The sequence below is a fragment of the Protopterus annectens genome, chromosome 9.part0 (genome assembly GCF_019279795.1).
Source record: "Protopterus annectens isolate FY-2018-M chromosome 9.part0, PAN1.0, whole genome shotgun sequence".
Lineage (NCBI taxonomy): Eukaryota > Metazoa > Chordata > Ceratodontiformes > Protopteridae > Protopterus > Protopterus annectens.
Genome location: NC_056743.1, coordinates 576,290,208 through 576,313,084, shown reverse-complemented (window position 1 = coordinate 576,313,084; position 22,877 = coordinate 576,290,208).

The following is a 22,877-nucleotide window of genomic DNA, read 5'->3' as shown; positions in this document are numbered from 1 at the left end:
GGTATGCCCATACTTCTCTAAAAGTACCACAGACAGCTGGGTTGCTAACTGAACCAGGGTCACTTAGGCCATGGCTAGAACTTTATCCCTTCACGCCATGATGCTAGCCACAATATATTGATTTAAATATTAATGTAATAGCATTGGATTCTATATCTGGGTGACCTACTCTTACATTTTTCCAAATATCCAATATGATGCTGAACAGCAGTTCTATGTTTGGATACCAGAAAAAATATAAACAATTTTACTTCTTTCTTATGAGTTTTGAATAACATTAATGAAGTAGCTTAATTTGTGTATAAAAATGTGGCAATAATATAATCTTAATTGGAGTTAATCTGCATTCATATGTAACATACATTTTATTCTACTGGAAAATATGCATTTTAGATCATTAATGATATTAACATAAATTTAGTGACATTAGCTAAGCATTTAATGTAATGCCTAATATTTCATTGTTTACAATCCAAATTGTAATTAATTTACTTTACAGTTTATTGACACTGCATTTCTTTTGTTTTTATTAAATTTTAGTTTAGATATTCTTTTAAACTTTAAGATGTGGCCAACATGTTCAGTGGAAGAATTGGCATTAGACAGAGTTAATGAGCATCTTCTGCAGGTGTAGTATTTTTGATACATATCTCTTATTTAATTTAAAGTTAACAATGATGCTGTTATACTGATAAAAAAAGAAAAAAAAGAAAAGAAAACACAATGATGCTGAAATAGAATGAAACTCAAAATCCATACGCAAATACGTCCAAATAAGGAAACATCAGGCTAGAGAATAGTTTAACAATTTTATGTCTGTTTCTTCAAAAAAAGTCTTCAGAATAACAGCTCTCATTACATTACAAAACAGTTTAAAAAGATGTGCACTAGGTCACATGTTCTAAAATTAACCTATTATATTAAAACTCTCACAATTTTGTTGCTTATGCTTTTTGAAATGCACTTAATATTAATAATGTCATTAGGGCTAAGAAAAATGTTAACATATCTTTAATTTCTCGTACATTATGTGTATCCCCTTGTAAATTTGCATTGTGGTCAGACATTACTTTAAAAGAATTAATCTCTCTAGCCAAATCCTTATAAATATATGTCTGACAGCTAAAGGTAAAAGAATACTGAGTATAAAATAAAGGACTGTGGTCACAAACCCATTCTAGACCTTTACATACAATGATTATATCCATTTTTTCAAAGACTTTATAGAGACTGATAATGTTTGTTTCCATAGAGTCCTTTTTACTCAAATTACAGTAAAATAACCACTCAGAATCAATATGCATCTTAAATTATGTAAGATATCTAAACATTTTTTGCTATCTTTGCTCCAAGTGCCAATAAAAATAACAAATTTGCTAACTTAGTAAGTGTATTTTTACATTCTGTAGTTACCACAGCAAACATTTCCTGGGTGAACTTATACAAAAATATAATTTTAGATATAATACCCTTATTTTCCAGAATGCCTTCGTCTCCCTGTTTTTTTTCCTTTAATGAAACATTTACTAAAATTGTATAACCTTTGAAGCTATATTTTCTATATCCCCTAGCAAATGAGATTCTATGTTGCACTCATAAATATTGCAATATTTGAGTAAATCTCTTCTGTTATATACACTATTCAAACCATTCCATAGTTAACAATAAAATGATAATGGGATTATTTAATCTCTAACTTATTTATTTAGCTTGATATATATTCTGCAAAGGAATATAATAATCAGAGATAAAATTAATTGCTTCAGATTTTGTCTCCTTTGAATCATTAAGGAAACCAAACAAAGAGGTTGCAAACAAGGCAGCTACAGAGTAAAACATATATATTTAATTAAACAAATTTAAAATGAAGTTAGCACTTTTGTGCCATCCAAGACACTTCATCAGACATAAATCAAAACCACATTTGATTCATTTAAATAGGGCTCTATCTGTTTCATCATCATACAGTTGGCCAATCACAGTCCCACATTGATTACACATTTTCAAAGGCTCAACCTTCAATATCTCATACAATAACAATATAAAAAACAAAATAAGCTAATTTTAATAGTAAAATAATATATATCATAAATTCCTTCATATACTTCACATTCTAATATATGTCAATTTGTTAAAATATATGTGTTAATGACATTTCAGAACAATGAAACATCTATGCACAAAAATGCAATCCTTTGAATCATACTCACACATTCAAAGTGTTAATATATTGTTCAAAAGATACATCATGAACTAACAATTTTTTAAAAAGAAAATTAAAAAAACTAATTTTAAAATGTAAAACACTTAGTTCCTAATTCTATTAGCCATTCTTAAGGAAATTACCTCCCAGCCAACTAAACTATTCTTATTATCTTACTGTGTGCACTTTGCAATACTTACAGTTAAGAAACTGTACTATACTTGGAAAAGTGAAAAATACAGAAATGCTTACGTAGGAAATCTATAAACATGTATCTATCTCTTTATCTATCTGGTCTCCAAAAAAATGAAAGCTTCCATCTTTATCCATCAATCCTTCAATTACAACAAAACCAACAGCAGAACAAATTACAATTATGAAACTATATATGGAAAAGTAAAACACAATACAGAAATGGTTACTTAAGAAATGTGTGTGTGTGTGTGTGTGTGTGTGTGTGTGTGTGTGTGTGTGTGTGTGTGTGTGTGTGTGTGTGTGTGTGTGTGTGTGTCTCTGAATATATAGGTTTACCATCAAAATTGTGAACATCACATCATGAAAACAAGTTACGCAATGTAAAAACTGAAAAATGCCGCGTCAAACACCACTATTCCAGACTGTACAATTCTGCCCCTTCTTGATCCATATTGGTTTTAGGTGTGGAGCAGCCAAAAAGTCACTGTTCATGGTGTTTTCGTCAGTTGGGCAGTTCGGCAGTTCATATTTTGAGTAAATGGGTCAACAATGTGACAAAACGGTGAAATGCAATCCAAATTTTGTTAGTGCACCTATATATATATATATATATATATATATATATATATATATATATATATATATATATATATATATAAATTAGTTAAGTTAACATTATGGACTTAGAAGCATTTTTAAATTTATATGTAACATTGCTTTTTAAAACAGAATTCTCTCATTTCAAATTCCAATGCATTTGTCAGCAATAGTATTACTAGTAAGGATTAAATATTAAAACTTTTCTATATTAAGTAATGCAATATTTTAATACTGGTTTATATACACTTGTTGTTTAATGTTGCTGAATCATTCCTTTCTGCTCTCATAATCAAGTTTGTCATGTACACACATTTAATATTTGGTGGAGTTAACAATATGACTGCACTTAATTTATTTACTTAATGCCACTGTACTGCTCTACACTGATCTGATGAATCCTCACCCACTTACTGGTAATTAGGTGATAGCACTTTAGACTCTTGAGTTTATTATTATTTTTTTTTTTCCTTACTTGCATCAGGTTCAGTAAAAGCAGTAAACTGATATGGTTTTTCAAGGCCAAAGTATACTTTTTTCTTCATATCAGCATAATCACCCTACTGTAATCATATCTTTAAGTCTATGAAATAAAACCTCCCTATCCTCAATTTATGAGGCCTGAGGCAATGCTCCTGCCTTGATTAAATTCACCACTTAATTAGCCCTAGCTTCTTAAATGTAAAGTGTCTTTTCTATAAAGATTCACACATTTGTGATATCCCTCTCATCACAGACTCAGCTTGTGTTAGTTTAAAACCTGTAATCTCTGCACTGTTTTAGAATGTAAGACTACTGGCAGTGGACCTATTTTTATATTATACCCAATGTTTATTTTTATTATATTGACAATCAATTAATTATTTTCTACTGCCTAATCTTTTTTTTTACTAAAAAGACAATCTATGAATCATTTTCTACTGATTTAAATTATAGACGGATTAATATGCTTATATATGATCATGTAAATTCAGTACACTATTAAGGGCTAGACAGTCCATACAGTTGCATATTTTTCCAGTCTCTCTAATCATCTCTGCAAAGGATTTTTGCAACAGGCACTGGTACAAGACACACTTACTGGAGGTGCATTGATTCCCATTGTGGTAACTATGCTTTGCTGTTTTGTAGGGGTTACCACTGTGGCATTTTCATAGGTATTCATGTGGTGGGTGGGGATCATTTGTCAGTTTTGTCTAAACATAACATCCTTGATAGGAAGGAAAAATTATGGATAGTGCACTTAGGTGTTATGTTTAAACCTGGCTTAAATGAGTATTGGTAGAAAGGGTCTACGGTGTGGATTTTCATGTATTTATTCTATATGTTCAAAAAAATTTTGTCAGACTATGGGTAGATATTGCATTGACATTTAATATTTTAAATGCTCACAAGAATAATAATTATTGTTGTTATTTATTAGTTGATCCTGTCAGTTTAAATAGTGACTCTTTATAAAGTACCTTGTTGGAGGTACCCGGTTGCACTGATGATGCCAGTGGGTGAAACCAGTTTGCAGCATTTTGTTCTAGCTATTTATACTATAAAATATAACTATTTTTTTTGTGGCTCCTGTTGGGACATTTTCTTGTTCATTCACCATATTTACCATATTGTGAAATTATTGCCAACTATCAATGTTCGAGTTGTGATTTTTGTAGTGCTAGAGTTTCATTTTGTTGTGATATCTGTGGTTGTTCCATACACCCTTCATTGGTTGCTGCACCAGTTTGTGTATGAAGGATGTTTATATATATATATATATATATATATATATATATATATATATATATGTGCGTGTGTGTGCGTGTGCGTGTGTGGGTGTGCGTGTGTGTGTGTGTGTGTGTGTGTGTGTGTGTGTATATATATATATATATATATATATATATATATATACACACATATATATGGGTCTATTTTAAAAGAATGAAGGATCACATTACCGTAGACTAAATGAATGAGACGGCATTGCTGAAATTCTACTTTCAAGAATGACCAGAATACTGGAGGATTTCACAAGCTAAGTATCCAATTAGCCACCATCTAACAACAAAACACACTGCACAACCTCAAACTCACCCAGGTGGGGGTGGCTATGCCCTCCACACACCCCCAATACACCCCCTGATAAAATATATCAAGTTTGGGATCACACTAGAGTGGAAAAGAGGGCAATTTTCCCTTATTGGCCACATGGTTACTTACCCTGTGAAATCCTTCAGCATTCTGGTCATTCTGTTCATTCCATCTTCAGTAATGTGGTCTTTCATTCTTTTGAAGTGGACCCATGGATGTGTGTGTGTATGTATGTAGGTATAAATCTAGAAGAAGTTACACAACAACCAAATGTTTAAATGATACTCATGACAAATTTTATAATATTCTAGTAGTTGGCTGATGCAGCCTTTATAATTCAACTACAGTTGTTACCAGATTCAATAAGTACTATTCTTTAGATTCTAGCAATGTTGACATTAAAAAGCTCACATGCCTAAAGTCCCTGGGCTAGCAAGAGCAACAATGATCTTTATTTCTTTATAGGTTCATAGGTTCATACTAGGCTATCCGCCCGAGGGCATTTATAAGCCTAGCCCATTGGGGAACTATACCCATTATTTTGCTGTGCCTCTGTCGAGCAGTGACACTGAGGTAATTCCTGGGGTATATCTGCGATCTCCCATCCATTGGTCAAGATTTCTCTTGAACAAGGCCAGCGAGGTGCTCTGCCTCACATGTACCTTGTTCCACAGCATAGGAGTCTTTGGGTGATGAATCTTAAGTCTCCGCCCTTGTGGCTCTGATGGATCTAGATTTTTGAGGTGAAGCATATTCATCAAATCTGGGTTTGACATGGCCTTGTATGTTAGGCAAAGGTCACCTCTGAGCAACTGTGGGCGACTGAATATAGCTGGAGTTCTTTCAGTCGGGCAGCATAGGACAGATTTTGAGACCCTTTATCCTTTTGGTGAGGAACTTTGTGGCCTCTCCAGCTGCTGCAAGTGTCGGGTCAGATACATTCGAATGGGGCATTGTACTCAATCATTGGTCTGATGAGTGATGAGTAAAGGGAGACTATGACCTCCCTTGATCTAGATGAGAATCCTTCATGATAAGGTGGGCAATGTAGAAGGACTTCCTAACTACTTTAGCTACATGGGTGTCGAATGACAGACTACTATCAACCTGGGTCCCCAGGTCCCTGATAACTTCTTCTGTGCTCAGTGGATTGCCACCTATTTGGTAGCTAGGGGTAACCTTGTTTTTCCCGAAGGGTATGACTATGCATTTTTGGCATTTAACTTTAGGCCGTGGCTCTGGCACCAGTTATCCGCTTTCTGTGAGACCCTTCTGAAGGATATCTGTGTCAGATGTGTTTTCTACTATGTTTGCAGTCATCTGCAAACTTTGTCAGCCATAACCCTCCTGTGTTTGCTTGTACTGGAAAAGTAGATGCCAAACAAGAGTGGGCCCAGGACTGAGCCCTGTGGGACACCACTTGTGACAGGCTTTGAGTCTGACATGGCGCCAGCAACTCTGACCCTGTGGGTTCTGTCACTCAGCCAGTTTGCAACCCATCTTGTGATGTATGGGTTAACATTTAAGCTGATGAGTTTTTCAATGATACCCGGGGTATTGTATCGAAGGCCTTAGCCAGATCGAGGTAGGCTGTATGGACTGCCTTTCCCTCATCAATGGCTTTGGTGACTGTTTCAAAAAGTCAACCAAGTTTAAAAGGCATGATCTGCCTTTGACAAAGCCAAACTGGGTTGGATCCAAAGTCTGCAAATTCCCTATGTCTTTATTTATGAGGTCCATTATGATCCTCTCCATGGCTTTGCAGATAAGGCTTGTCAAGCTAATGGGCGGTAATTTCCAGGGTCTGTGGAGGCACCGCCTTTGTGAAGTGGGACCACAGTTGCAGTGCGCCCCTGGGCACGATCCAGAGGTAAGACTTTGATTAAACAGCTGTCCTAGCTGTGGGTTTAATTCCTCATTGAGTTCGTGGAGCACACAGCCGGGGACACCATCGGGTCCCATGGATGCTGTGTTTTTGCTTTGGAGAGAGCAGTTCTCACTTGGGCGCTGGAGATGTTTGGGGCTGCACTCATTTGGTATAGATATCTCTCCTTTTGGGGAGGGGAGAAGTTTGCACTGAACCTGTCAGCCAGTATGTTGGCAATGTCTGTAGGATCAGTAATCTTCACATCATTTTGAACTAGTTCTGAGCATATCTGGGAGTTTCCTCCTAGGTTTCTAACATAGCTAAAGAAGGCCTTATGATTGTCTTTTGAGTCTTTAGCTATTTTTCTCTCGAAATTTGCTTTGGATGATTTTATGAGAGCTCTTAGTTTTTACTTATAGTGATCAAGGGTGTCTTACCTTTTAAGGATTTTGCTCTATCTTGTAGTAGCTTCCTCCTTTGTTGTAGAGTTTGTTTATGGCTGGGGTCCACCAGACTGGACGCTTGCCTTTGGTACAAAGAGTCTTTGTTTTGCTTGGGATTGCCTTATCCATGCAGTCCTGCAGGTGCTGGTAGAAGGCGAGTGATTCAGCGGCTTGAGTATTGTTTTCCATACGTCTGGGGCCTGAAAGGAGACCACACTAGTCTTTAGAAGTGTGAAGTCGGCTTTTGAGAAGTTGTTTATTGTGGTCTTTTTATTTCAGGTGGGGTGGGATGAGGACCTCCAGCGAGATTAGTTTGTGATCTGATCTCACCAGTGAGGGGTATACGTTGAACATTGTGCTCCCATGTTCGTGATGATGAGATCAAGTATGTTATCTCCTCTTGTGGGGATGGTGACTAGTTGTTCCATGGCATTTGAGTTTATGAATTCCAGGAACTTTTGGGCTAGGGTGTTTGGGCTTGAGTAGTGTTCCCAGTCTATATTAGGGTAATTGAAGTCACCTAGTCTGATGGTGTTTGGTGATACATATATCCTCTCTAGTGTTTTCAGGAAGGCCATGTGAGTTTCCTGAGTTTGTGAGGGTGGCCTGTAACATGCTACAATTTGCAGAGCAGTCTTGCCTATGGTTAATTGCACCTGGATGGTCTCCGATGCATCGCCACCAGTCTTGAGGTGTGGGTGTCCTTGATGAATATGGATACCCTCCTTTCTTGGTATTGTCCGGATTTTGGGGATGATATGAGGTAAAACCTGATAGCTGGGGTGCTCTCAGGAGCCTTGAACCAGGTTTCTGTCACAGCACAGACATCGATGTTCTCCATACTGAGAAGGGCCTCGCATTTTGAGATTTAGACTTCTGGCATTGAGCAGCATTACCCTTAGTTTTTTCCTTTTTGTGTTCTAGGGTGGTAGGTTTAGAATTTGAGCCTTGCCTAAAAAGGCACTATGGGGGTGGCAAGAGCCTTTGCCAATATCCGAATCCCAGGGTGACAGGTGCAAGCCGCCCTTATGGAGCGTGGCTTGTCCAGCATGTCATCCCAGGCAGACAGATACTGGATCCCCTTTGAATGACACCAGTGTTTAAGCCAATTGTTAAAGCTGATCATCTTATCTCTGTATTGTGGCATCATTCTTGGTGAAGGTAGGATACTGCTCAAGGTCAGGGTCATACCTGCCTGGGCTACATAATCAGAGAGCTCCTCAATGTCTCTTTTCATGTAGTCTCAGGTCATTTACACCAGCGTGGACAATGACTGAGTCATATTTGTACCTGCTGTTGAGAGACCTGAGTGCTTGCGTTATGTGGCGGATTCTAGCGCCCGACAGGCAGCTTACTGTGACCTTCTCCTTACTCAGTCTGGTGAGCGGGACATCAGTGTGTCTGACTATGGAGTCACCAATGACTAGTGTGTCTGGCATTGTGTTTGGCCTTAAGGGCTGTGACTGTTTGACACTCTGACTGTGAGGTCTATGTGTTGCGGGTGTTGTGTTCTGAGGTGGTGGTTGTTTGGGTGTCTGCTTTGGTGGCCTCTGCTGTTTTGGTAGATTTTTGATCAGAGCCTCGAGTATGTCTTTGTGTGTTTATGTGTATGATTTGAGGTTGTAATGGTACTATGTGAGACTGGGTCTATAGTGTGTGTGGTAACCTTCTCCTCCTGACTGGTCTTACCAGTCCTATGTTGAGAGAGCTCAGCCTCCAGTTTGGCCGTATAGTTGCATCTCTCGCATGTATTTGTGTTTTGTGGGAGGAGGAAAGGGTTGTCTGTACATGAGGCAATTGAAACATTGCCTCAATATTGTTCACCAGCTGAGCAGGAGAGGACACTAGCAACTGATCCTCGACATGCTAGAAGGGTAAACTTTAAAAGATTCCGGGACGTGGGTGACCGAGAAATGGGGGTTGCCTTTTGGGGTACTATCTATGACAAGAGTGCCGTATCAAGGTAATAAATACTGTAGGAGCAAGTGCTAGGTTTAATAGATAGAGAATAGTCTACCTGGAGGCGAGTAGAGTTGATCTTTTAGTTATAGGATACGCTGATTTGATCAGTAGTATAGTTCGAGGAAGGTAGTTTTAAGGGAAAATTTGAAGAGTGGACTTTAGGTAGATAGTTTAAACCTGCTTAACCGGCACTGCCCTAGTGTGCAACAGTGGCAGCTCCACGCTAAATCGCTCTAAATCGCTGCTTAACGCTGGGCGAAGGCTTTATACCAGGGGCTGGAAAAGCTAGAAACTGGCCCAAAACGACCAATAAACTACTAGTTACTGGCTGAAACCTCACAAAACTGGACAAAAGGCAGCTCAATGCTTCCCACTCCCACTGGTAAGCAAGGTAGCTTCCTTCCCCAAATAAGGCAAGGAAACAGTACACAGGAACTACAACCAAAGCCCAGGAATCAGCAACTCTGAAACTGGACTAAACTAGTAAAGCAGGAAAGCAAGGTAGCTTCCCTTCCCCCAAATAAGGCAAGGAAACAGTACACAGGAACTACAACCAAAGCCCAGGAATCAACAACTCTGAAACTGGACTAAACTAGTAAAGCCTTACAGACTTTTGAGGGCAGATCTTTGTCTCAGCTTGTTATTGAAGATGTAATCATTCTGGGTGTCTAGTATCTTTGCAAGTTCAATGGCTCCACCAGTATTAGAATAAGGCACCTACATTTTTATGATCTGATAAATAAAATATAGATTGGCAGATTTTAAATTGTGTGCCTTAAAAACTTCTGGCATACATTTTTCCTGCATGTTTTACAGCACAGTTCCAAATTTTCCTTTACATATAACCTAGACTGCTTGAAAGGTATTCAAAAACGTACTCTAGGATTGACTGGAATGGGCTTCCTAAAGAAAGTAGACGCAGCCTGAGGGAGAATACTGGCAAGGCATACATTTTCACATGACTCAGCCTTGCAAACAACTTGAATCTAAGAAAATGTTTATGAAATACTAAGAAAACATTATTTTCCTGAAATGTCTTAAAACCTTGAAGCCTGATTTAATTGCACTTCTTACAGAAGTACTTCCCATATTTGCAATGTTTACAGTACTTTAATGATGGCCTTCTATTTGAATCTCTGTGCTCATGAATTAACTAGGCACCTTTTAGAAAATAAAAGACATGATTAACTTAGTATATATAAGTTGTCCATTTAAGCAATAGTTGTAGTAAGAAAATGTAACAGAAAACAGTATTTATGTTCTCCTGCTTGGATATAAGAAGATATAGCTGAAGAGTTGCAGGCATTTTTTGTACTTGGAGAGCAGACCATAGATCAAAATGTATATGTGTGTTATAGCATGTAGGTTTGGTTGGCAATCACTGTGATCATTCATTGCTTGGAAAATATTAACTGACAAAAACAAGATCAGGTAAAGAAAGGACTACATTTTTAGTCAAATTACCACCAGGCCAGATTCCACAGTAATACTCCTCTGTCTATTTAATAATTCCAATTATAAGGCCAAAGTAGTCTCACAGGCTTAATACAACCACAAAGCCTTCTACAGTCCTGTCAGAAAACTCAAAGGAGCACATACAAGTGTGCTGAAATGGTGGGTCTATGGTGCCACTTTCACTGAGCAGAGTGACATAGCAAACTTGCTGACTGACAAATTCATAGCAATTTTCAACTCCCACTTCCCTTCTGCCTCCTGCCCATGAAATACCTACGTATATAAACTATTAGTCTGACTAGTCTAATAATGTAATACCAGTGAATGAATTATCATGCAAATGATCAACAAAGACAAAGGCAACCTTCAGATTCTGGACCCAGCCCAGTTTGACTTTGTCAAGGGAAGGTCATGCCTACTAAACCCAGAGAACTTATTTGGGAATATCACCAAGGCAATGGATGAGGGCAAAATGGTGCATACCACCTTCCTGGACCTGACTAAGGCATTAAATACAATACCCTTGTATAGTTGACAAACCCACCAAACTGGGCATAAACCCCTACATAACTCACTGGATTGCCAACTGGCTCACAGACAGAGCCCATCATGTCAGGATTGGCAAGACCACTTCCACTAACAGTGCAGTGACCAGTGGATTTACCTCAGGGCTCAGTCCTGGGACAACGCCTATTTGGTGTCCACTTCTTGAAGGTAAAGGCTATTTTCAAGGCCAAATTGTGAGCTATCCTAGATTTCCCTCATGACACAAATATCTTATAAGATAGTCTGACACTGGCAAATGACTGGTGCCAAGGTCACGGAATAAAACTGAATGTCAAGAAATGCATGCATTATAGTCTCATTTGGACAAACTGGCATCCAGGGTAATTACTCCATCAATAAGACTCCACTAGCAGTTAACTCAGTAGTCAAGGAATTGGGAACATATGTAGACAGTAATCTGGCCTTTGACCAAAATGTGACCAAGGTAATGAGGAAATAATTCTATGTCGCCTAATTTATAAATAAGGAATTGGCATCTAGATCCAAAGAAGTAATAGTGCCACTTTGTTCAGCCCGTATGAGACCCATTATTGGGTATAATGACCCCTTGTGCATGTACCTGAACAGACATATGCTACAGTTGGAGTGCCCACAACAGTTCATTATCAGAAGAGGTCAAGGTAAAAACACAATGTCCTATATGGATCACCTTAAAGCCCAATCTCTATAATCTCTATACTCAGCCTTCTACAGGATCTATACCTGGTATACAAGGCATCCTCATTTCCAGCTCCGATTGATCTTTTTCACATTCACAAAATGAACAGGATCAGAACCATTAGGTCCAAGGATTTAAAGTTTGCTTATGACAAAAATAAGACGTGTTGACAAGAAATATATGTGTGTCATAGGATCACCATGCATGGAAAGGCCTTTGACCAACATGTGAGAAAGATAATGAGGAAATACTTCTATGTCGCCCAACTTATAAATAAGGTCATACAATAATGGGTCTCATACAGGCTGAATAAGAGACATGGAGGAGCTTTTGGATTATCTAGCTCAGGGGGGTATGACTCTAGCCTTGAGCAGCCTCCTACCATCACCCAGAATGATACCACAGTACAAGCAGAAAATGATTGATTTCAACAATTGGCAAAGTTTCTGGTGTCAATCTAAGAGGATCCAGTATCAGTCTGCCTGGGATGACATGACTGACAGACCTCAATGCTTTACCAGACATGGCCTGCATCTGTCACCCTGGACTTTCGGATATTGGCCAAGGCTCTTGCCACCCCTATAGTTTCTTTTTAGGTGGTGTTCCAAAGACCAAATTACCACCATAACAGCTTAAAACAAATGCAATCTGAGGGTTATGCTGATCAATGATAGAAGTCTAAATCTCAAAATGCACTCACTTGAAGCACTCCTTAAAATGGAGAACATCGACATTTGTGCTGTAACAGAGATCTGGTTCAAGGCAGCAGAAAGCGCCCCTGCACTGCCAGGCTATAACACATTCCACATCGTTCGGCCACAGAACTTGGACCGAAGCTCCAAAGGTGTTGGTGTTTCCATATTTGTAAAGGTTGCACACACCTCCAGACTGGTAGCCCAACATAATGCATAAGAGATACTGCAGGTGCAGCTAACATTGAGTAAGACAGAGATTCAGGTCTTCACCTGCTATAGGTCCCCAACCATGTCCCAAGACTCACACTCCACATTTCTAAGCACCCTGGAGAATATTAGGGTCCAACCTAACACTCTCATACTGGGCAACTTCAACTACCTCTCCATTAACTGGGAAAACTACTCATGCACCAATAAAATTGCCCACTGTTTCCTGGAATTCATTGATACTAATGCCCTGGGCCAGCTCGTTTTTACCCTCACTAGAGGTAGCAACACTCTTGACCTGGTCATTACTAACAAGGGTGACCATTGCTCTACACCAGTAGTCAACTTCTCCCTACCTAGATCCAACCACAAACTAATCACCTTGGAAAATCCACATCCCTCTTACCCCCTAACCCCACTCCCCCCGCAAAGGGAACCACCATGAAAAACTTCTCCAAAGCTAACTTTGGGCTCCTAAAAATAGAGGTAGTTAATTCACGGCACCCATTCTAATGAAGAATAGTTGCATGACTGCCAAATCATACACCAATGCACTGTACAAACACATACACAAATGCTTGGATCTCGCCATACCCAATAGAACCAAGAAGCTTTCCTCCAAAAAAGGAAGCCAATCTGGTGGTCCCCTGCCATAAACAAACTCTACAACAGAAGGAGGAAACTGATGTGGAATAAGGTGAAGTCCCAAGAGTGGAAAAACTCCCTTATCAGCCTCAACAAAAAGTTGAGATCCCTCATCAAATCCTCTAAAGCTAGCTATGAAATCAGAATTGTAGCAGATACTAAAGACAACCACAAGGCCTTCTGTAGTTATGTAAAGAAACTCCATGGCAATACCCAGATTTGCTCTGAGCTACTGCACAATGGTACCTCCTATACCAAGCCAACAGATATTGCCAATATACTGGCCGACATATTCAGTGCCAGCTTTACTCCTCTCTCCCCCACCAAAGAACCAATCACAAAAGCAGTAGATTGCCAGGCACGCAGTATTACTGCTGCACAGGTTAAAGCAGCACTGCCCAAGGCCAAGAATACAGCTTCTATGGGACCTGACAATATCCCTGGCTGTGTTCTACATGAACTACAGAGTGACCTGGCACCTCACCTGTGCATCCTGTTCAATCACAGTCTCACCTCAGGCTTTGTCCCTACTGAATGGTACACTGCTACAGTCATCCCTCTCCACAAAGGAGGAGCGACTACAGACCCTGGGAATTATTGCCTGATGAGTCTGATATGCAAAGCTATGGAATGCATCATCATGGACCTAATAAACAAGGATATAGGGAATCTCCAAACTCTGGATCCCACACAGTTTGGTTTTGTGAAAGGTAGGATCATGCCTGCTCAACCTGGTCGACTTCTTTGAGTCAGTCACCAGAGCTGTGGATGAAGGCCAGGTGGTTCATACAGCCTACCCTGATCTGGCCAAGGCCTTTGATACCATTCCCCTTCTCAGGAATCATAGAAAAACTCACTAAGCTAGGCATCAGCCCCTATATCACAAGGTGGGTTGCAAATTGGCTCACAGATAGAACCCACAGTGTGAAAGTAGCTGACTCCAAGTCAGACTTCTGACTTGTCATGAGTGGACTCCCACAGGGTTCCGTCCTGGGATCTCTCCTGTTTGGTATCTACTTCTCTGAAGTCCAGGCCAACACGAAGGGATTCTGGCTGACAAAGTTTGCAGATAATTCCAAGTTGGGAGCTATTATGTTGACATCCTACAGAAAGGCCTCACTAAGACCAACGACTGGTGTCAGAACCATGGCCTTAAGCTCAGTGCCAAAAAATGTGTCGTCATCCCCTTTGGGAGAAACCTGGTTCCCATGAATTACCACATCGATGGTATTCCACTGAATACAGAAGGACTTATAAGAGATCTGGGAACACAGGTTGACAGCAACCTCTCTTTTGACCACCACATTGCCACTGTGGTCAGAAATTCCTTCTATGTAGCACATCTCATTACTAAGGGTTTTGCATCCAGGAAGAAAGAGGTCATTGTCTCCCTCTACTCTTCCCTCATTAAGCCAATCATTGAGTACAATGCCCCATTTGGCATTACCTCACTAGACACCTGCAACAACTGGAGAGGCCTTAAAAGTACCTCAAAAAGAGGATCCTAGGCCTTAAACACTTGTCCCATATGGACAGACTCAAAAAACTCCAACTATTCTCTGTCTCATATCGCCTACTTAGAGATGATCTCTGCTTGACTTACAAATCCATGTCTGACCCAGCTCTGTTAGAAATGCTACATCTAAATAAATCCCAATCCCTCCCCCATGACACGCTCCAGAGACCTTAACCTCATTAACACAATCAACAGAACAAGCTGGACGGACAGGTTCATAATCCAGAGACTGCCCATGCTATGGAATTGACTTCCCATACATGTCAAACAGAGCACCTCACTGGCCCTCTTCAAGAGAAATATTGATGAGTGGATGGGAAATAGAAAATTCACCCCAGGGATCACTCCAGTGGCTCTACTCGATAGAGGCACTGGGAACTAAAGTTGGGTGGCACGATGCCAGGGTAATCCTATGAGCTATGCTTGCAAAGGCTCCAGAGCCATTAGCCTAGTACACATCTATGAACCTATGAACAACCATGTGAAACAGAGTCCATCCCTAATCCTATTTAAACATTACCTTGCGCAACGGATGGGAAATTCACCCAAGGTCTGGTTCCCATGTCTCTGCTGGAAAGAGGCAGGCAATTATGCCCAAACGTATGCCCAGTAACGTGTAGAAACTTCTTAACATGCCCCATGGAAATAAATGCCTATGTTATGCAGGGACACAATTGGGTTGAGTTGCATGGCTAGACATATAAAGGCCCTGGTGGTAATTAGCCGAGCATGTACCTATGATTCAGTGTTTCTCCTTCCATATTTCTCATGTCTAACCCAGGAATCCTAATAGGGTCATCTGCATTGCTGTATCACAATGACTATTATAAATTACCACCACTGATTATTTGAAGAAGCATTATATGCTTTCACCTTGGGTATAATATCAATGTTATTATCTTGCCATATTATCCTTCTTTATGCTGGAGACTTGATCCTTACATTGCAGTTTCCTAAAAATAAACCTAAATTATGAACATGTAACACAGCAGCATGACATTACAATTCTTTTATTTGTCAGCTGTACCTAATTTTCAAGGAAATCTCTGTTTTTATTTTAGAAATGTCTTATGCCTCTTACAAAATGTTTGTACTTATGGTTCAGGTTGGTAAGCTCCTTTTTTAGATATATGTTCATATAAAATGTGGGCAAAAATGTAAACATTAAAAAAATAAATAATAAACAATTGTAAGGAGGTTTGATTCATTTGTATTTTCTTTGCCTCAATCTAGGTAGTGGCAGCATGTAGAAATACAGCTAAAATTAAAAAAAAATGTTTGTATTAGTGAAACAATAAGTTATTTAAAGTTAGCAGAAAAAGTATGACACCCACAACAATTGTGTATGCTTGCTTTACCTCTCAAGGTACAAATGAGGTAATTTCTTCACTTTTTTCCTCAAAGGTTACATTATGCAATTTACACTATGTTGATAAAGAGAATATGACATACTGAACCTTATTAAGCATGCAAAGAAATCGTGTCAAATATCTCTGCCACTTGTTTCACAAACTATGAAATGCTTGGGAAATATAAACAATGTAAAATGCTTTTATAAACAGGCAGGTTTACAGTACAATAAATCAAACTGCATAGGTGGAAGAAAGGAAGAGTAAACTCCCAAGGCATATCTATTAGACTTATATCACAGGCATCAACAAACTTTAAATGGAGTTAAAAGAATGGTCTGCAATTAAGGACAGCAACTAAAACTATTTCTAATAAAGCAACTTCTTAAGAAAGGAAAGTTAACCAAAGGATGATTTAACAGGCAGAACTAAACAATAAAGTTTATGGCTCATAGCTTAAGCAGTTTGTGCATGTCAGCAAACAATTTTTTGGTAGCCGTGCACTGCCAAGTCTGCCTAGTCCGCTGTTTATCCCCCATTGAAGTTGGCCTTTAAAACTCAATAATGTGTCTGACTACTTCCAGTTTTTGTGTTCTCATGAGGATTCCTTAGTGAACCTATTTGTGCACAATATCCTGTTGGAATACTGCTCAAGATTCCCATTTGTTTTTCAGAAAAGGACTAATTCCTAATGTTTATATTAATCTTCCCCTTCAGCCTTCATTTTAAGTGTATTTTCTATGTACATATAAACCTTTTACACCTTTGGTGCATATTCAGTTCTTATGCAAATCTGTTCCGTTTTTCTTCAAATATGAGAAATGTTTTCCTTTGTCATCATGTTCTTCTCTTCCACAGTAGGAATAGTGGGGATCACTTCACAGCATTGGCTTCTGTTGGATATCTTGAAGCATTTCAGTGATATTTCTCTGTATTGCCTTCACAAAGTATCTGCTGCGCTTGACATGAGATTACTGTAATGGAATGTGGAATTTCATTAATATACCCCTAATGAATCTTGTTTCCCATCTCCCTGTCCTCACCATTCATTGTTGTTGGTCTGCCTTCTATTTCTGTTTAGAGTTTATTTTTTCATATTTCCTTTTTGTTTGTTTGTTTTGTTTTTGTTTTTTTTTTGGGGGTGGGACAAAACTTCAGTGTCTAGCGAAAAACACACTCAGACTAAAATAACGTGTAGACTCCACACAGAAGGCATCCCAGGTGAGAAATGAACCGAGAACTTCTTGCTTTAAAATAACAATGTTACTCACTTTGCCACTTTAATAAGGCTTAATTTTAATAGCCATTTTCTTGCCCAGAGCACCTTGAATAACAGTGAGGTGATGGCGTTGTCTACATACAATATGTAAATATTTTGTTTAATATGGAATAAGGGGATACATGTTAAATTAAAAATGTAAATGAAAATGCATCCATTTTTCACAACAGAATATTTAAATTCTGCAAAATGGCTTGCAGTGTGTAAAATTTAAGAAGAAAAATATTAAACACACAAAAGAAAAGGAAGACACAGGACATCAACCTGCTGAATACCTAATGGGCTTAACATTAAAGAAGGCACAGATGAGAAACATTTATTTTATACAATGAATCTGACATGCGAAAGGAAATAAAAGAGACCATAAATATTTCATATTATGTTCTTTCCTCACTCTCCCTGTTTTGCAATGTCAAGTGGGAAATGCACTCAGATAAGGTCCCATATGTGTATAAACGTCTAGCCTTTATGAAGAGATACAGAAATCTATTAAAACCAAGTCTAATTCATTTATTAGTTTTTACTGTCAATCAACCTCATGACATGATTCAGACCTAAGATAATGTCAGTGCACCAGGAAGCTGATGTAAAATGAAGTCTCACCCTCCTTACACCAGCCTGCAGCCTTACATAGCAGATGTTGTGATCACAATGGTAATGCTATTAGCCAGCTCCAGCGGTGGAAAGTAATAAAGGCCTGACTATAGCCTATGCAACAGAAACTGGATTAGCAGCCTTTGCACCTGACTGATCTCTCATTTCTATGATACCTGGCCTTTTGTTTTTGTAGAAAGCAAAATTTCTCACTTGTCCAAAAAATTAGTGGGGAATGTTAAGCTGAATAGATAAGGTGGAGAATAAGATTGTTATTATAAAAGAAAATCCCTTGTTTTGCATATGATGTCACAGTACAACTAAGAGAAAATTAATGGGATCAAACATAGCTAATATGTAAAAATAAAATCTAGGCACCGTTATTCCAAAGATTAAAAATAAAAGTCTTCTTGACTGATGTCAACAGAAAAGTAAAGTCAAACATCTAAATCAAAGTATGTTGATGTAGTAAAAATAATAGACTCAGGAAAGCTTCTAGCTATTAAAAAAAATAAAAATGTGCACAAAGAATACAATAAAATACAGACCTAAGAAATATGCACATGGATTCATAAAAGACAATTAAAGATCATATTATAAGTCCTGCACAAGAATGCTAAGGAAGCTAGAATGTAAAAGGACAAGTAACATAGAATACAATTATTCCAATCCAAGAAGAATTCAAATCAAGTAAATCATACTTGTAGGAGCATCAAAAAATCTAGTTGATGCTAAAACATTGAGGATAATGCAGTTGAATGTTGTATCCAGACTGGAGTAACGGTGGCTAAATCAGAGCACACTCTAGACAGAGAAGTGTTATGTAAGTGCTAGGTTATACAAGGTCATGGTTATATTACATTATTTGCAAACTGTTCAGAAAGTGGTAGACGCCTGAGCTTTCATAGTCACCAACAAAATGAGAAGTAAGGTAGCATTTCTCAGTGCAAGCAGCAAACATCGCATTTCTGAAACAATATAAATTTAAACTTCTATCATGAAATGTGGAAGCAAGCAAGTCCATACACAGGGCAAAATACAATAATGTCTCTCCTCTTCCCTCATTCTAATGAATTTTTCTGCATGTCTCACAACTGACTCTAGTTTTCCTTCTACCTCATCCCTCAACTGTTCTTTTTTCTTTTCTCTCCTTCATACCCACTTCCACTCCGCTCTTCCTTCTGTTTCCTTGCACATAGTGTATGTATGCAATTTTAGATTACACTCTTGAAACAATAATGTAAATCTGTCCATTTCTACTTATATTTCTTCCATTTTACAATAACCCATTACTTGGACTGCATTGTATATTCCTTATTCACGTTTGTGTTCCCCGATTTAAAAAAAAAATGTTCTGTTGTCTCCAGGCATAAATATCAGTCATGATGTCATCATACAGCTGCAAATGCAACTTCCTAAGCTTCAAAATAGTGGCAGAACCTCACCATAATAATAGCAGCTAATAAAGATCTGACATCCACAAGCTAATCCAAAATGTAAGATGCATACTGGAGCCTAAGCTGTAGTTGGAAATGACAGCAAAATACAAATAAACAAAAACGACATACCTTATTTTCAAAGGCAGTGTTGATAAAATATTAATAAAAAGTCTTTTCTATGCTTTATAGTAACAAAAACACAATGCGCCTCATCATTCAGTCCCTTTATACTTCCCTGGCTTTGACTACTTCAGACTACCTCAGGTAATATTCATCTGACTCAAACAGAGCCATTGATGAAATGGCTGTCCTTCCAGCCTTTACAAAACTACAGTTCTTAGATCTTTAAAATGGTCAGCTGAAGTGAGACAAGACATTATCTTTTTATTCTCTCTCTCTTTTTTTAAGTGAACTTGGAAATCCACACATGCACACTACAGACTGCAAACTGGGAGTGCTGTTGTTTCTGCCAGGGAAGTTTATAAAAGAAAAGCATGATATTTTAAAATTAAAAACTATAAAGCAAATGAAGTGAATACGATGAAGGGGTTGCAGCTCATATTATGGATATAGAATGTGCTGGCACAATATATATGTTAGCTGGTCAGTAATTTGCATGCATGTGTGTAAGCGTGCATGAGTATGTGTGTGTGTGTGTGCATGTCTGTATATCTGTGTGGGCGGGGGTAGGTGTTTGTGTGGGGGTGGGGTGTGTGCTCTGTGTTATTTTGTTGGAATTTGCAATATTTTCTTGCAGTGGACGATAGTGTGCTCAGCGGATTAGGTATTTAAGCTCTTCATCTGAGCAAGTCATAGCCATGCAAACTGTATTGTGATACAATCTAGGACTATGTATTTTGTGCATGACTTTGAATTGCACAGTTCCCATCAGAGCAGACACAAGTGAGGTGTCATGTGTACTGTGTTAACCTGCTGTTGAGCAAGGGACCCTCATAGATAATATAAAGATGTGAGGGCAATACAGAAGAAATAGTAACTTTTCAGTGGGTTTGTAATAAATGTTAGTGGATTGTTACTGCAGAAACAAGTGCTGTGCAGCTTTTCTTTCTGAGTGATGTCAGCAGTGATATATCTTAGGAGACCAGAATGCTGGCCTGATGCACGTTACCTCAGAGTTGCTATTCAATGTGTCCACCACCCTGTTACAGAAAGATGTGCTATACAGATCTTTATTTTCCTTTAGTTAGTGGGCGGGTGTCTACTGAGTCCAGAATGTTAACTTGTTGCCAGTTCCTGTGCATTGGGAATGCAGCTGTGATTTCACCACTTTCTTTCAGAAATACACATTGTACACTTTTACGTTCTCTCTTGATGTGGGGATGTTATCTATCTCAGTATAGCTCTCCTGTGACTGTAGATGTCAAATGACCTCCATTAGAAGTTAAGAAGCATTGGTCCATTAATATCAAGCTGAGATATGACCTGAGACACTAATATGTTTTTAGGTTTTTTTATATAACTGCTGGTACTACATACTGCTGTGGGATCTGTTGCAATACCAAAAGACCTGTAAGGCCAAGCTTCAGAAGGGTGGACAGATATCAGATGGCTGAAGGGGGTGTGGAAAAGTGAAGGTGAAGATGCCAGTATCTAGTGGAGGTCTTGTCACACTGATATGAAATATGGAGGGGTTTCGGTCCTGCAATTGAGAAAAATAGCACATTGCAGTGGTTATCTCATCAGAAAATGAGGATAGCTATGATGCAGCAGGCAAATCTGAGGAGGAAGGAACTATTAAAAATTGGCTAGGAAGGGTTAACAGGCTGAAGGTGCGGACTGTGAAGGTTAGAAGAAAATGGAACTAGATGATATTAATTAATAATAATACAGAATGGGCCACCAAGGAAAGTAGAATGGGAGATGAGTACTGCTGAGAGGCATGCACAGAAACAGGATAGTAGTATATACAGATGGCAAAGACATTTATAGGTGCTTCTGTGCTCCCATAACCCTGCAACTTTATATATAATATCTCCAAAATCATGCAACAGTAGAGGTAAGACAAACTGCATTAGTCCCACTATCAATGAGTCTCACTCAATTGTTTTCAATTTTTCAAATGAAATGCATTTTAATGGACTGCAGTTCACGAAATGTCTCCCTGCCTCACTTTATACATGTACACACAAACACACACACACATGTATAACCTCAGAACAAACTCAAAAACAAGATAAACAATAAGACACCCTGGTTGAATCCTAACAAAGCAGGTCATGAAACAAAAGGAAGAAAATCATGGCAAAAGTTAGGAAACACAATGCCCAGCAGGATAAATAAACTTGCTCATCAGTCTAAACAAACAACTTAGAAGGCAAATCAACTCTACCAAAGCCAAATGTGAGGTAAGAATGTTCTCCCAGGCTAAGTACCACCATAAGCCTTACTTCAGCTGTGTCTGTAGCCTCAAAGGCAGTGCACAACAATATGCAAAAATAATATTAAATGGAGCCACCTATACAAAACCATAAGATATAGAAAAGCTACTGGATCTCCAATTTCACCCCTCCCCAAAACTATCATTAGGGAGCATAACCTAAATGTTCTCTCCATGAGCAAGAGCACTGCATTGATGGATCCCAATAATATCCATGCATGCCTCCTAAATTGCATGAAACATGACCTGTAAGGGTAAATTGAGTCACTTTTCAATCTCAGCCTCCGGTCAGGTTTCATGCTCATGAATGCTGAACTGTGATGGTTATCCCTCTGCACAAGGGTAGGCCTTCTACCTATCTCAGAAACAACAGACATACAAGTCCGCCTAGACTCATATGCAAAGCAATAAAAAGAAGTATCACAAAAATGATATAAGAAGTATCACAAAAATGATAAATAATGACATCGGAAACCTTAACACTTTGGATCCAACCCAGTTTGGTTTTGTCAAGGAAAGGTCATGCCTATTCCACCTTGTCACCTTCTTTGAGAAGTTCACCAGAGCAATGGTTGAGAGCAAAATATTGCATACTACATACCTTGATCTGGCCAAGGCATATGACACAATATCCTGCTCGGTCATTGTAAACATCTGCCAAAATTAAGCATAAGCTATTTTGTTACATGCTAGATAGCCAGTTGGCTCTCAGGTAGAATCCAAGAAGTTAAG